The sequence below is a fragment of the Porites lutea genome, chromosome 8 (assembly GCF_958299795.1).
Source record: "Porites lutea chromosome 8, jaPorLute2.1, whole genome shotgun sequence".
NCBI lineage: Eukaryota > Metazoa > Cnidaria > Anthozoa > Scleractinia > Poritidae > Porites > Porites lutea.
The window spans coordinates 3,251,210-3,266,824 of record NC_133208.1 but is presented as its reverse complement, the minus strand read 5'-3'; the positions used below and the strand labels follow the sequence as shown (position 1 = coordinate 3,266,824).

Below are 15,615 nucleotides of genomic sequence, written 5' to 3'. Positions count from 1 at the left end.
AATGCTTCCCTTGCTTATAATATTTATATAAATTATTATTGTTATTATTATTACTTTTATCATTTATCATTAGACCATTGGCACAATTGCTTTATCCAACTGCAAACTACCAGAGGATTCTTTAGTTATTCAAGGATCCTTTAGTTATTAAAACTTTGATTCGTTTAGTTTCTTTGGGATCACTGAATTTAATTATGGAACCTGGGAATTAATAGGAATTCTGGTAGTATTTTGTAGTCAAGTGTAGCCGTTGTAAACGTTAATGGTCTATTGAAATCCTATATTATTTACACAGCAACTAGCAAGCCTATTAGCATCACAAGTAGGACTTTAAACCAGGCATTAACTATCAATCAATCAATCAACAGCTTTATTTAAGTGTCTAATCTTCTAGCTTTCCGTCAGGCCTACTAATCGGGGACACTAGCATTAATTAAACCCTCACAAGCATAAATCATTTATTGCTAAAGACTAAGTGATTCTGTATTGGCAGTAAAAAAGGGGTCAATTTAAATACATTTGATTGGACACATACACAGACAAAAAAGAGCTTCAAGGTTTAAGTTCATTATCCCATACAACATACTACAAGGCATAAGTTCTAGCTGCCTCTGCCTATTAAATGTTTACCATCAAACAGGAACCAAACGGAAATAATTTAACAAAACCATAAAGTACTGAAAGACTGTTTTTCTTGCAAGGTTAACTTACAATGACACAAAGTACTGGGTGCATTAATAAGGTTAGATTTTATCAAAGACGTAATATTTATTTAATACTGTTTAAGGTCATCGCTGGTCTGTTTGTTTCATCCCCAGCTGTCATCTCGTGCAAATCTAGAAAACAAAATAGCACCTATAATTTCACAACTTACACAGTTGCAGCTTTGCAATGGTTTTACGGTTTTACCATTGGAGAACACGAAGAACTTTTAGAACAGCTTTCAAACATCCTAGCAACATTATTCAAGACAGCATAATTAACACTGCAGGCTATTAGTGACCATCACATTCTCTTAATTATGTTCAGATAATTATTTTATGATATGCATGTCTATATTTCTTGGTGTTACATAAGTTCCTGCTTAAATATCATGTTGTTATTTAGTTGTTGTTGTTTTTTTTTTACTCTAGGTTTTTGCTTCTTAGCAGTAAAAAAATAGTAAAAAGATTAGGGTTACAAGTAATTTTTTTCGGAATTTTACTGTAACACCAAGTAATATAGGGCTATTATGTTTTTAAAGTGCTAATAGGCTTGCATTTTCTACTTAAAATTTTAGCTTCCTATTTAATTTCAGATCTAAGGTGGCACACTCACAAGATTAGGAGCCCATCACTTGGGAAAGTTCATGTTTAATCTAGCCAACCTCGCTCCTGCTGGGCTGTGGAAGCTCTGCCTCTGAGAAGGTGTGAATTCTGATGTCCTCTGAGATATTCCAATGGAGAAATCCTGGGAAGCTTTATCTGATCTTGTAATTCACGCTGTGGGCAGTTGGGCACTTGGAAGATTTGGCCGTTTGTTCCCAAGTGGGGAGGACAGTGTGGAGGAAGGTGAGAGTTTGCTTCTTATGTTCTTGGGGCTTCATTCATTTTGTCATAATACTACCCACACCTTTTTCCAAAAAACCCCAGTAAGGTGCTTGCCTGCAAACAATATGTCTGGGAATGTTCCACTGCGGTAGGATGAAAAACGGGGGTGCTAACATTGTGTGACTAACGAAGTAGGTGAGTGGACGGAGGATTCGAGGACAGAGGATTGGACACTGAATCTCACTAGTGTGGCGTGGGTGGATTTTTGCAAATGACATCAAATTGAGCTGATAGTCATAAAAATCTCTCTAATGGGGGGCCACTGGTAATGGAGTTCTCTTCTAAACCTAAAAATTTCACATCTTTCTCAAGCTTGCTTAGGCCTAATAATAAATAACCTTTCAAACCATCGCAGAGGATATATTCAAATCAATTATTATCTTAATTATCATTTCATTCTCATATTTCCGGCTTGAATTATCTAAAACTGATCAGAACTAAGGTTTTATTACATCAACATCTGTTGTTTTTTTGTCTGTTGTTTTTGTGTCAACTGGAAACAACAGTCAAACAAACGTGGTTGTTGATGTTAAAGACTAACTTCTCTTTGATATTATTTAAACCTTCGGAAAGCAAAATAACTAAACCATTTTAATTTAGGATTCAATTATTATCTTAATCATCATTTCATTCTCATATTTCCGGCCTGAATTATCTAAAACTGATCAGAACTAAGGTTTTATTACATCAACATCTATTGTTTTTTTGTCTGTTGTTTTTGTGTCAACTGGAAACAACAGTCAAACAAACTTGGCTGTTGATGTTTACTAACTTCTCTTTGATATTACTTAAGCCTTCGGAAACCTAGATAACTAAACCGTATTAATTTAGGATCAAATTATTACGATTAAATTAACTTGTTCAATCAGACTGCTGTGGAATTCTTCTCTATTTCCTTTTTTTGAAAGGGACATTGAGTAGATTTCCTTGGCTTGTGTGATAAATCAAGTTAATTTGACCTTCACGCTTTAGGTTCGGTTGTAGGCATAAATTTATAAACAACGTTTTATCATAAGCATAGATTTTAGTATCTTCCTTAAATTTTCAGCTAATTTCATTCAGCAGTGACTTCAATTGATACATTAAAATCGGCTTTCCCATAAAGGACTGGAAGATTCTTCTTATTTCTTTCTTTTCTTTTTTTTTAAAAAGTAAACAACGCATTTGACTAGTTCCAGTCTTTTGTTGGAAACCTGATATTAAGTATCCGTTCCGGTCACGACAGCTGAAACATCTCTAGGGAAATTGGCTCAAATTACTATTCCGGCAAATTTTCATTATTATGCGGATACTCGTCGCGGCTAGCTGCATAAATTAAGAATTAAATCAAATCCAAGTTTTTCCAGCTAACATTTAATTTTACTTTATAGGATAAAAAAACATATATTTCCTCTAATTTCCGTAATTTCCTTTATCGTTTCGAAATGCGAAAATTTGTCCGTTATTTTTCATTAGAAGTAAAAGGATCCAAAATTTAACTTAAATGAAATATTTATTTACAAAGTCGCTCAAGATCTAATCCCTTTGGCGAAATTTGAAGGCGAAATCTATTCGGCACTGATTCTAAATAACGGCATCCTAATTCATAATAGGGCGGGCAAATTTAGATATTAAGAAACATTAAGACCAAAACTCAATCGCGGCACATCGGCATTTTAGGATAAATGATAATAAACGGCGTTAGACTAAATCTTATTTCACCTAAACATTAATCACTAAACATTGAAATAGGGTGAGAGAAATCCAGCATTAGTTGCTTCTCAGAGGAGAGATTATTATTGACTTGTGCTCTTTGGTGAAGTTTGTGAAATGAAGGTCAGTCAGACCAGCGCGATTCTTTGTCCAATTCTCTACCTTCGTTTCTGACGGACACGCATTCGAAAAGTGAGTTACACTCTGTAGCACCCTCTTTTTTCTTGTCCGAGTCTCTGGATATTTTCACGATGTATTGACTTTGTAGATACGCGTCTTCAACTAAAACAAATTATATTTTTCGCTGAGAATTATTTTTGGCCGGTGTGGTATTGTGACGAAAATGAATGGGACCCTGAGGGCATGAGGAGCAAACTCTCACTTTCCTCTACGCTGCCCACCCCACTTTGGAACAAACGGCTGAATTTTCTAAGTGTCCAACTGCCCCCAGCTTGAATGAAGGGATTAGATAAAACAGACCAGGATTTTAAAGTTGGAATATCAAATGAGGACAGAAAAATGAACACCGACTCGGAGCAGAGTGGAAGCGGCCCGGCAGGGGCGAGGAAGGCTAGATTACTTTTTTTTTAATATTTTTTTTATTGTAAATAAATGGACAACAGAGACGAGTTTTATTTCTTCAATAAAGTATTGTTATCTTCAGTACCCGTGCTGTTTACTTTGTAATCTAACTACTTGAGTGAACCACATAAACACCCTAAAGGACCGGACATAGCAAAACATTGCGCGCAGTAAAGACTTGTTTACAACAGCGACATAAACACAAGCATAAGTGCGGACGTAACAGCACAAGAATAAACACAAACACAGGAGAAAGTACGCACTGATTCTTTCTACTCTCACCAGTAATTCACGCATTTAAAGAACAAGTACAAGAAAACCAAACGCGTTCGTTTTATTCTTCTTACGCTTGCTCTTTAATTTTGTGAATTAGTGATGATCGAGAAAAGAATGAGTGTGTTCCTTCTTCCCATGTTTCTGCTTATGCTTTTGTTGTTGACGATCTCACTGAACTCAGTTGTACCGGTTTTGCTTGCGTATATGTCGCTAGTATAAACTTATCTTTAACTTACACCGTTTTCCAACCAAGCGATTGTTGCATTCAATATTGTTGCAGATTTATTGAACAAACTGCTTTTCTCTACACATCGCAAGCAACAATCTCAGCGCTAAAAAACGACGTAAATTTACTGCACGCAATGCTTCAATGTGTCCGCGCCTTTACGTTTGAGAAAACCATAAGTACTTCAACAATAAAGTACAAGTGTCGATGCGAACTTGGAAAAACAAAACACTATTATTATTAGCCCACGCAAATTTTGTAACATTTTAAGGTGTTTCGATTGAGTTTTTCGGAGACCATACCGATATTTTTCAATCATATTAAAAGTGATTTTATTCTTGTGTGATCGCTATGAAGTTTTTACCACTGAATGATTTTGGATTGAATAGCCGTGATAAATTGTTTAATAAAAAAGTTCTAAATGACTCAAATTAATCCTATGCTGCTTAATATCATATTTCGCTGCTTGGAAATTTTGGTGAATTTTCTTTCATGCGATCCTGAAAACTACGCTGTTATCTCACCACCTGTGTAATTGCAACTTTATTCTAAATTTTGATTATTAGCGTTTCTCTGTATATCTCTAGAACGACTTGACAGAATTCTTTTTAAACCTCATCAAATAATCTTCATGATGCGCATAATAATGTCCGAAACTTTCGTTAAGATCCATTTACTGTAACACCTTGAAATTTCAAGGCAAACGTAGCCTACAAACCGGCCAAAAATCTGCGTTAGTACAACATTCATCGTTTTGACGTTATGCTAATTTTTCCAAATTAATGCGGATCATGCATACCTCCATGACCAGTACATTTTAGTTTGAATTTTGTTGCAACTTTTGAATGTAAAACATTGACAATATTCGCACAAAGGCGAAGGAAAAACATCGGTATGGTCTCCGAAAAACTGTATTGAAACACCTCAAGGTCTTTCTCAAACTCGCACTAACAATCGTATTTTCAGATTAAAGCACTAGCTGGTTTAAATCGAGAGAGAGAGAGAGAGCTAAGTTCTGCTTTTGATAAACCCTCCGTAAATCTTTGTGGTAAAAATCAGACTCATCTTTGTCAAACAGTTTGCATTTCGACGCAAAGTAAGCAACAAACAAGTGTTTTACAGAAACGAAATCGACCAAAAAAAAATCTCGAGTGTCTTATTCTTGTGAAATAAAATGGTGCAGTCTTCCTTGAAGTGGCTCTTGGGGTCGTCACGCAGCTAGAGGCAAACGCCTTGCGTGACGATCTCAAGGACAACTGCAAACAAGACTACGCTTCTGAAGCAAACTGTGAATTAAAAAAATTCATGACGCACTCATTTGTGGCGCATTTTGCGATATAAACAAATCGTTGATAAAGTCAGTCTGAAATTACACAAAGCGTTATCCAAGACCTTTTGTCTTGATACTGTGAACTTCTTTTACTCCCCAAGTGATGAAAATGCTTATTCTCCTTGCTAATTCTCACAGTTCGCTCATAATGGTTAAGTGATTTCGCGCGTGCCAAACTAATACCCTAAATTGTCGTTTTCTTCTTCTAACCACCCTTCCAGCTTCAAACCGTACTGGTTGTGACTAAAAAACGATTCCATAGTTCAAGGCGCCAAAAGCTAGTACCCACTCCCCTTGCAATTTAGGCAATTTAAGGTAGATTTGAGATTCGTCAAAAAGTTCACAGTAAGTTAACCAAGAAATAAACTAGCACAGACATGCGATCCACCAAGACTATACAGTCAAGACAAGTCATTCATTCAATTAGTATTAAAAAATAAAGTCAAGTCAAAGTCAATAAACCACTAAGTTGTTCAGTCAATACGTCGATATCCCAGTCAAGTAGTAAATAAGAAGATATATCAATATGTCATGCAGTCAGCAAGTAACGAGGTAAATTGATCAACTAGTTAGGAAAACAAGCCCTCCTGGACTATAAAAATATGGATTTCACATAGTCGCCATACTGGATTTTTTAAAGGGGTCAACCCATGACTTTGGTCAAAAATTGCAAATTTCCTCTTCGTTTGTTTTAGGAAAAAAATAGGCGTTGACGTAGTGTTTGACGATTATCTAGTTAGAAAACAAGTCGTCCTAGACTATAAAATATTGATTTTAAACAGCGGCTATATTGGATTTCACCATGATTTTGGTCATGATTTTGACCCATTCACCCATGATTTTGGTCAAAAAATGGAAATTTTATCTTTTGTATCTTTTAGGACAAATGGGCCTTGAAATATTGTTTGAGACTATAAAATTTTGGATATTACAAAGTTGCCATGCTGAGATTTTTACATAGGGGTTAACCCAAGATTTTGGTCAAAAATTGCAAATTTCCTCTTTGTTTGTTTGTTTGCTTTGTTTTTTGGCAAAATAAGTCTAGAAATAATGTCTGATGGTCATCTAGTTAAAAATCAAGACCTCAGCCAATCGAAGGTGCTAGCAATTTAACGACTAATAAGTCGTTTTTTCTTGCAACAAATCATTCAGCTTGTATAAATTTTTGTCCACAGTCAGCCAGTTAGTCAATCAGTCACTGAGTCAGTTAGTCTGTCAACCAGTCGATCAGTCAGTCAATCAGCCAGTCAGTCATTCAGCCAGTCTAGTTAGAAGAAAAGCCGTCCTGGCTATAAAGATATTTATTTTACACGGTGGCCACATTGAAATTTTTTCAACAGGGTTAACCCATGATTTTGGGCAAAATTGGAAATTTCATCTTAATTTGTTTTTGAACAAAATGGGCCTAGAAATAATGTTTGCTGATCATCAAGTTAGAAAACAAGCCTTCCTAGACTATAAAAATATTGACTTTAAACAGTGGCCATATTGAGATTTTTTTGAGTCAGATTTCAGTTTTTTTCATGATTTTGGTCAAACATTGCAAAGTTCCTCTTTGATTGTTTTAGAATACAATGGGCATTGAAGTAGTGTTTGATGATTATCTTGTTAGAAAACAAGCCGTCCCAGACTACAAAATATTATTATGTATTTTACATAGTCGCCATATTTAAATCTTTTAAGGGGGTTAACCAATCTTATTGGGCCAAAATTGGAAATTTCGTGTTAGTTTGGTTTTGGACAAAATGTGCCTAGAAATAATGTCTGATGACCATAGTTAAAAAAATAAAAAAAACAAGCCCTCCCAGATTAAAAGATTAAAATTATGTTTTTTCGACTGGCCCATACAGGTCTTCATCAGTCATTCAGTCATGATTGCTAAGTCTGTACTGGTAATCAATTCGCCAGTCAGTCAGTCGGACAGTCAACGAGTCAGTCAGCCAGTCAGTCAGCAAGTCAGTCAAAAAGTCAGTCAGTCAGTCAAAGAGGCAGTCAGTTAGTCAGTCACTCCATTTGTCAGTATGTAAGTCAGGCAGTGAGACAGTCAACAAGCCAGTCAGTTAGTCAGTCAGTCAGTCAGTCAGCAAGTCAGTCAATAAGTTAGTCACTCAGTATGCCAGTCAGTCAGTCCACCAGTCAGGCTGTCGGTCAGTCAGTCAGCCAGTTAGTCAGCCAGTCAGTCATACGGTCAGCCAGTTAATCAGTCATCAGCCAGTCAGTCATTCAGCACAGTTCCTCAGTCAGCCAGTCAGTCAGTCAGCCAACAAGCCAGTCAGTTAGACAGCCACTCATGAGCCAGTCAGCCATTTAGCACAGTCGGTCAGTCAGCCAGTCCGCCAGTCAGCCATTCAAACAGTTGGTCAGTCAGCCAGTCTGTCAGTCAGTCATTCAGCCAGTCAGTCAGTCAACCAGTCCGTCAACAAGCCAGTCAGTTAGTCAGTCAGTCAGCAAGTCAGTAAGTCAGTCAATAAGTCAGTCACTCAGTATGTCAGTAAGTCAGACAGCGAGCCAGTTAGTCAGTCATCAGCCAGTAACTAAGTGTCAGTCATTCAGCCAGTCAGTCAGTTAGTCAGTCAGTCAGTCAGTGAGTCAGTCAGCCAGCCAGCCAGCCAGCCAATTAGTTAGCAAGTCGAAAAGTTTGTCAGTCTACCAGAAATTCAGTCAGACAGTAAGCCAGTCAGTCAGTATGCTAGTCAGTCAGGCAGCTAACATGTCAGTCAGTTAGTGATGCTGGCTGTATAAGCCACAATGTAGATAGCATGTCTGATCTAACCAACGGTCAATTTTACATCTTCTCATCTTACATGTAAAAATCATGAGAACTTTTAACAAAGTTCTAACCACAGTGCCAACAAAATTCGAATTTTTTTATAGTTTTCAAATTTCAAATTTTGCAAAATTATGAATGACACTTTAGCCCATTTCAAAATTTTTACAACGTTGTTGTTTGATAAAGTGCTAAGTTCAACCATTTTTTGCTAATTTTTATGGAGTTGTTGTGTTGAGGTTGCCACTTTGAGTTGCATATTTTCTTTTCAGCAACACTCTTAACTTAATTCATATACATAAGGTTCTTTGAACCAGAAATTGACTTGGCTGAATGATAATAATTATGAAACTTCAATGCACATTAATGTAAGCTTGCAGCACATTGCAAGATGATCTTTATGCTGGAAAAATTAAAGCAAGCTTGTTTCTCCTTTTTAAGCCAAACTTTCCCTTGTTTTCTTTCACTTTTCCACATGTTTGTTGACACAATGATTGTGAGCTTTAACCAAAGTTTTCATGGTTTATTGACAATATGGTAGTTTCAAATTTTTGCAATGACTTTGCAAGTGCAAAAATTGGCACATGAAAATGATGTAAAACTGCCTTTTAACTATAGCAGAACTTAGCATATATCTGTAACATAGCTGTGGCAAAACTGATCAAAAGCAAACTAATACTTATCCAGGAGTAAAATCAAAAATCTATTTGGCATGATTATTTATCAAGCCGAATTTTTTCAACTGAGTGGTTCTTTGCACAATACGATTATAAAATTGAATTTTGATATGCATTTTCATTGAATAAGATGAAGGCTGTGACAATTCCAAAATCCAGTCAGAATATCAATGTGAAACTGCTACATGTAACTTGCTCCAGTGATTCATTGATACTTTCAAATTAAGTTTCAAGTGGTATGAACACTTAAAAGTGTTTTGGACAGTTTTCCTTCATTTTGTGTAGACAGTGATTTGGATTGCCTTTTGAGCTTCAAATACAGACTGTTTTTCCTGAAAAGGTTAGGGTCAAGTGAATTTTTCAAACTACACTACATTGATTCAACTCACTTTTATCAATTACCTTCAATTCTTTGAGTTGTTCCTGATTCTGTTCAAAACCAAAACCAAGTCTTCTGCATTTATTATAACAGCAACTTAAGTAGTTTTCCCATGAACTACATATGAGGAATCAGCTGTTGATACTTTTGCCCTGTACGTTTTACTTACTAATTTCTGCAGTTGAAAGATTGTATTAAAAAACCTCGTAGCACAAAAAACCCTGTACAAAGAAATCTCCACATGCCTTGTATCATGTGAATGTTGTAGTGAATTACTGGGTGTGTGCACACCAACCAACCCCTTAAAGATGCACTTTATTGTTCACTCCTATAAAGTGCATTTAAATGCATTTTTAATTTTATGTCCTGGATAAGATTAATAAATTATTGTCTTTTGACCAGGCATTAAGCCACATTTTGTTTATCTGGTTCACTCAAGAGCTAGATTACAAAGCGATCTGAACAGCACTTATATGGTACTTAAGATAACCTCTAAAGCTTAAATGTTGAAGACTTGATCCAGTCTGTTTGTGGCATAGTGCATCTGATCTGGATAAGAAAAATATGAGCCTACATAAGCAACAGGTGAAACCAACTTAGTCAAGTTACAGTCACTAAGGATTACAATAATATGTAACAATTATTCACCGAAGTGTCGGTGGCTAGTGATGGATACTTACCGAAGCCGCGTTAGCGGCAAGTAAATATCCATCACTAGCCACCGACACTTCGGTGAATAATTGTTTTAGTATATAATAAAACAGTGAGATAATTGAGCCCCAAAATGATGATTTTTAACTCATTTACTGTTGCCTGAAACGATTACAATTTTGGTGCGCAATGACCAAACGGTCGCTGTCGTCGCTTTTTCTTGCCGGCAAATAAAACTTTTGAAGGCATTTGTTTAGCTTTTGCGGGGAAATTTCCTCAAAAGGAGTTGTGAATTGTTTTTGTATTTAAAATCATTCTGTAAAAAGGATTATTAGACTTAGTTTTAAGCTTATTTATGAACAAGTCAACTAAAAAAAGTAACGCAAGACTTAAACTTAATTTGCATTTGTAAACAACAAAACTTTTTCGCCGGTTTTATCAATAAATTCAAGTAAAAAAGAAAAAGCTTTACCTGTGAAAACTTCCACCCCGAGCTTCGTCACTTTCTTCGTGTATTTCGGAAACAACTTGCTTGATTAGTTGTGAAATTTTTTTGTTTGTTACGGCAGCAAACCGGGAAGGCATTTTGCAACTTACGCGAGTTTGGCGTCTCTCACTCGGAGGAACTGGAGGTGAATCAGTGAATAGTGCAGGATATTCACTGATTGAGTAACCAATCAGAGCGCGCGAAAAACACTATCCACTGTTTTAGTATATACTAAAATATATTATTCTGTTTATCAGTTCACCCTGCCCAATCAAAGTTGTTATTTCAAGGGTTGGATAAAATCTTACAATCTCATGAGCAAGAGAGCTTGAATTGTACAACGTCTCATAAACATTTTTCGCCAAATAAATACGTAGGTGCCTCTTGCCTTTTTGTAACAGATTGTAGCCATGATAATTAAAATTTATAATTTATTATAATTTTATGATAATAATAATAATAATAACTTTACTCAGTGAGGATAAACACATCACATTCAGAGACTGGTAAATTTGAGGAGGTAAAGATATATATGCTCAGAAATGCCCAAATTAACTGGGAGTGGTCCCTAATCAAAATGACAACAAATTTACTCAATGATTAAGTCAAAGTCTACTTTGCAACGCTAGTAGTACATGTAACACCAGTAACGGTCACAAACCAACCTGTGAACTTGCGATCTCTTTCCTGTGGCAATAATCTCCTTTAGTTTGCACAGCTGCCTCCATCACTGGAGCCACTCATGAACATGCATCTGATGATCTGTTCCACCCTGTTAAAAACAAATTGACCACATTAACTTTAATATCAAAAGATTTCAACTGAATAAGGGTTGTGGAACAACAGTGGGGTGAAATACCTTCCTGTCTACAGAACAACTTGCTTTTAAGGGGAAAACCCCACCCCAGGGGTGTCAGTAAGGGCTGGAGGCCCAGGATTTTCCCCGGCTTCTAAGGGCATAATTAACCCTTGACTACATTCATAGCAAACAAAAGTAAAATAAAACAAAAGAGACATCTTAACTGTTCAATTACCCAGCCCATGAAAACAGACATTTCTCGTCACTCATTGCCACTGAGGGACATTACACAAGTAGGAACGTCTGCCACACTCCACACTGATGATGTAAAAAAATACGTCCGGAATTTGGTCATAAGTGCTGACTAGACAACGGAGTAGTGACATTCTTGTAGTAAAAATTTACACTGGAACAGTAAATCACACTTAATGTAGTATGATATGCCACAGCTCCAAAGAATTGTTACTGTTATGAGTGGAGCAACTCATGCCATGTAACGAGCCATAAATGTGCAATAATTTTATCGAACTACAAAGGTACAGACAGGAACCAAGGTCAAAATTTTGCCACACTGTCTCGTTTGTTTGTAACATTCGCTCTGTATGGCTAGATCTAATAAATACCCCTATTCATATCTCATTGTATGCACTGTGTGTTCTTCCAGTGCTATTGTACACCATCGTCCATTGGCTTAGCTTTAGATAGATGTCTAGCTATAAATCTATAGGAAAACAGGTAATACTTGTGGAATATATTCTTCATCAGTATGGAATTTCTGTCGCTGAGACCCAGAGGTTCCTCCTTGCCAAACATCCCAAGTGGCGAGGAGCAAGGATAAACGGCTGTTTTCGCAGGCTAATTCCCGCCAACTAATTTCTTATACCCAGCAACTTGAAATCTTAGCCAAAGCCCTGCCACAAGTAACTGACTTCCTACCCAGTGTCAGGAAAACATTTCTAGAACTTAATATTTTCTAAAATTCTGTAAGTGACCAATGAGAGTATTACCAATAAATTAAGTTCACAAACCAACCTAGCAACTTGCGATCTCTTTCCTGTGGCCATGATGTCCTTAATGTCTGCTGTTCCTCTATTGTTGGAGCCACTTATGAACACCTGAAGATCTGCTCCAACCCTTTTCAAGACAAATCTTTGTTCTTCTCTTCAGCCTGAAAAAGAAAAAAGGAATTGAAGATTGAGCAAAGTTTCACGTAAATGTACATGATAATTTTAGAATTCCAAGGTATTTTTAAATACGGTTGAACCTGTCCACAATGGCCACCTTGGGAAGAGAAGAAAGTAGTCATTGTAACCATTTAAGTCCCCCAAAAGTGACCAAAATTAATTTTCTCCTAAAAATATCAATGCATAATTTATCAAGAAAAAAAGTTGTGAGAATTAATAAAATGATCACCAAATGAATAATGATTTGATCTTTTATCAAATTCTCTCAACTACATGTAATAAATTAGTTTTGATGCCAGGCATTCCACGCAATTCTGAGAGAGACTGGAGCATACGTTTGGACTCTCTGCATACATTGCTTTGCCAATCAATTTGCCCTTCGTTTGTTGACTTTGTTCTTTGTTTTCGTTCCAATATGAAATGGCAACAGAAGCTACAGTGTAAGTTCATTTTTTACAAGAAAGAGAATGGCAGTTGAATATGAAAAACATGAAGATGTCCAAAATATTCAAAGTTTCAATATCATAGTTTGATCCACCCCATGTTTTAAATGACCCAATTTAAAATGCCATGTGGGACATATTTGACAATTTGACAAATTTCTTGATTGAACACTGCTTTCTATTTTTACATTGTCCTTGCTTTGTCATCTACAATAACTAAACTACCAAACAAAACTTTAATTTTCCATGAATTTCAAGGACCGACAATTTTAAAAATTCCAAGACCTTCCAGGCCTGGAAAATGAAATTCTTAAATTCCAGGTTTTCCATGACCTATAGGAACCCTGATTGACTTCAATTTCCAAATCTTGGTACTTGGACAACTTCTTTCTGAATTTTGCTGAGGTGTTACTTTCATATGGAACTGCTTTGTCAATGAGCATTCACCTTCTATCCTTCTTGCTCTTGTGAATGCCCGGGGATTTGCACAGAAGGGGTGAAATTGCCATTTGCCCATCTCCCCTAATAAACTAGCTAGCAAAATTTTGCATAAGAATTGTCTTTTGATTTCGCGCGGGACCACTGTAATACCCAAAAGAAATTAAAGATAACCATTATGCAAAGATTTGGGGACAAACAAGGTGCACTATCCAAGATGCGCAAATGGCAAATGAGCAGTTTTAGAATTGACTGGTACATAAAAGAGGATTTAGAGGATTAAAATTACTGGTTTGCAGCTGACATCACAGTAGTTATGTTGGTATAAAAAACAAAAGCTTTTCCCCCGACTGGGTCCCTGCAAATTTTGTATTAATGACAACCAATTTACCACATGATTATGTTAAATTATACTTTGTTATGCTAGTAGTAACTCCAATGAAAGTCACAAACCAACCTATGAACTTGTGATCTCTTTTCTGTGGCAATAATGTCCTTTAGTTTGCACAGCTGCCTCCATCATTGGAGCCACTCATCAAATGCATCTGAAGATGTTTCACCCTGTTCAAGACAAATTGCCCCATCAATTTTAATATCAAAAGGTTTTGCCTGAATAAGAGTCGTAGAACAACAGTGGGGTTACTAACTTCCTGTAGAGCAAATTGTCTTTAGGGGGTGGGGTGGGGAGAACCCTACACCAGGGATGTCAAAAAGGGTCGGGGTGGAGGATTTTCCCCAGCTTCTAAGGACATAACTCAGGGTTTTCAATAAGAGCTGGGAGCCGGCAAAATTTGCTGGCTATTTCACGTGGACTTGCCGCCTACTTTTCAATGGAAATTACCCCAGCTTATACAAATACCATGATTATTAAAAACAGATACTAAAACAACCAATGGTTCATACTGTAGCTATTGGCAACAACAAATAAATAAATACCGGAAACTAAAAAAAATTATTCATCTGCTGTCACTCAACAAAAAAGCCAAAACTGAATGATGTCTGTGTTCTGTTCAAAAACTCTAAATTTTGCTCCAGAATGCTGGAAATGTATTGTGAGAGGCCCAGATTTCATAAATTTTCCAGAGGGGCGGGGGAGGGGGTGTATGCCCCTGGACTGCCCGAGAAACAGGTGTAAGCTTTTTCCATCTCTGCCTTCTTCAAAGCTTTTGCCACCTACTTAAAACCTTATTGAAACCCTGATAACCCATGACTTTATTCACAGGAAACAAAAGCAAAATAAAACAAAAGGGACATGTTAACTGTTCAATTACCCAGCCTGCGAAAACAGACCTTTCTCCTTGCTCATTGCCACTGGGAGATGTTTCGCAAAAAGGAACATCTGCCACTCAGCGACAGAAACTCCATACTGGTGACATAAAATCTGTCCAGAATTTTGTCGTAAGCACTGATTGGATGATGGAGTATTCACATTCTTTTAGTAAAGATTTACAGTGGAACAATCAATCGCAATTAATGGAGCATGATGTGCCACAGTTCCAGGGATTTTCTTTTTTTATGAACAGAGGAACTTGTGCCACACAACGAGCCATAAATGTACCTCTGTACAATAGTTTTATCGAATTACAATGGAAGACAGGTACCAAGGTCAAAATGTTGCAACACTGTCTGATACATTTGTAACATTTGCTCTGTATGGCTAGATTCAATAAATACCTCTATTCATGTATCATTGTATGTACTGTGTGTTCCTGTAAGGCTATTGTACGCCATCGTCCATTGGCTTAGCTTTAGACATAATTATGTCTAGCTATGAATCTATAACAAAACAGGCAATTTTGTGGATTACAGTATATTCTTCTCTAGAAGAAGCATTTGAGTTTTGCTTGAGCTCGTTTGCAAATGAACACAACACTTAACTAAAATCAACCAGGAGAAATGTAAAATTGGACAAATTTGAATATGGAATCCGAGGACTACCCGATTTATTATGTAAACATTGATTTACATCATCAGTATGGAATTTCTGTTGCTGAGTCCTAGAGGTTCCTCCTTTCAAAATGTCAAAAGCGCTGAGGAGCAAGAAGAAACAGCTGTTTTCGCAGGCTAATTCCCCGCCAACTAATTTTATACCCAC

The 15,615-nt window shown here is 36.6% G+C and overlaps 1 long non-coding RNA gene across 1 annotated transcript; it reads right to left on the bottom strand.

The window, feature by feature from the left end:
- Window positions 1-8,831: 8,831 nt before the first annotated feature.
- Window positions 8,832-14,073, bottom strand: LOC140945991 (uncharacterized). The gene is made up of 4 exons (XR_012166786.1): window positions 13,978-14,073; window positions 12,488-12,623; window positions 11,322-11,428; window positions 8,832-10,067 (listed from the first exon to the last, which is right to left on the bottom strand). It is a non-coding gene; the product is annotated as an uncharacterized lncRNA (long non-coding RNA).
- Window positions 14,074-15,615: the final 1,542 nt, after the last annotated feature.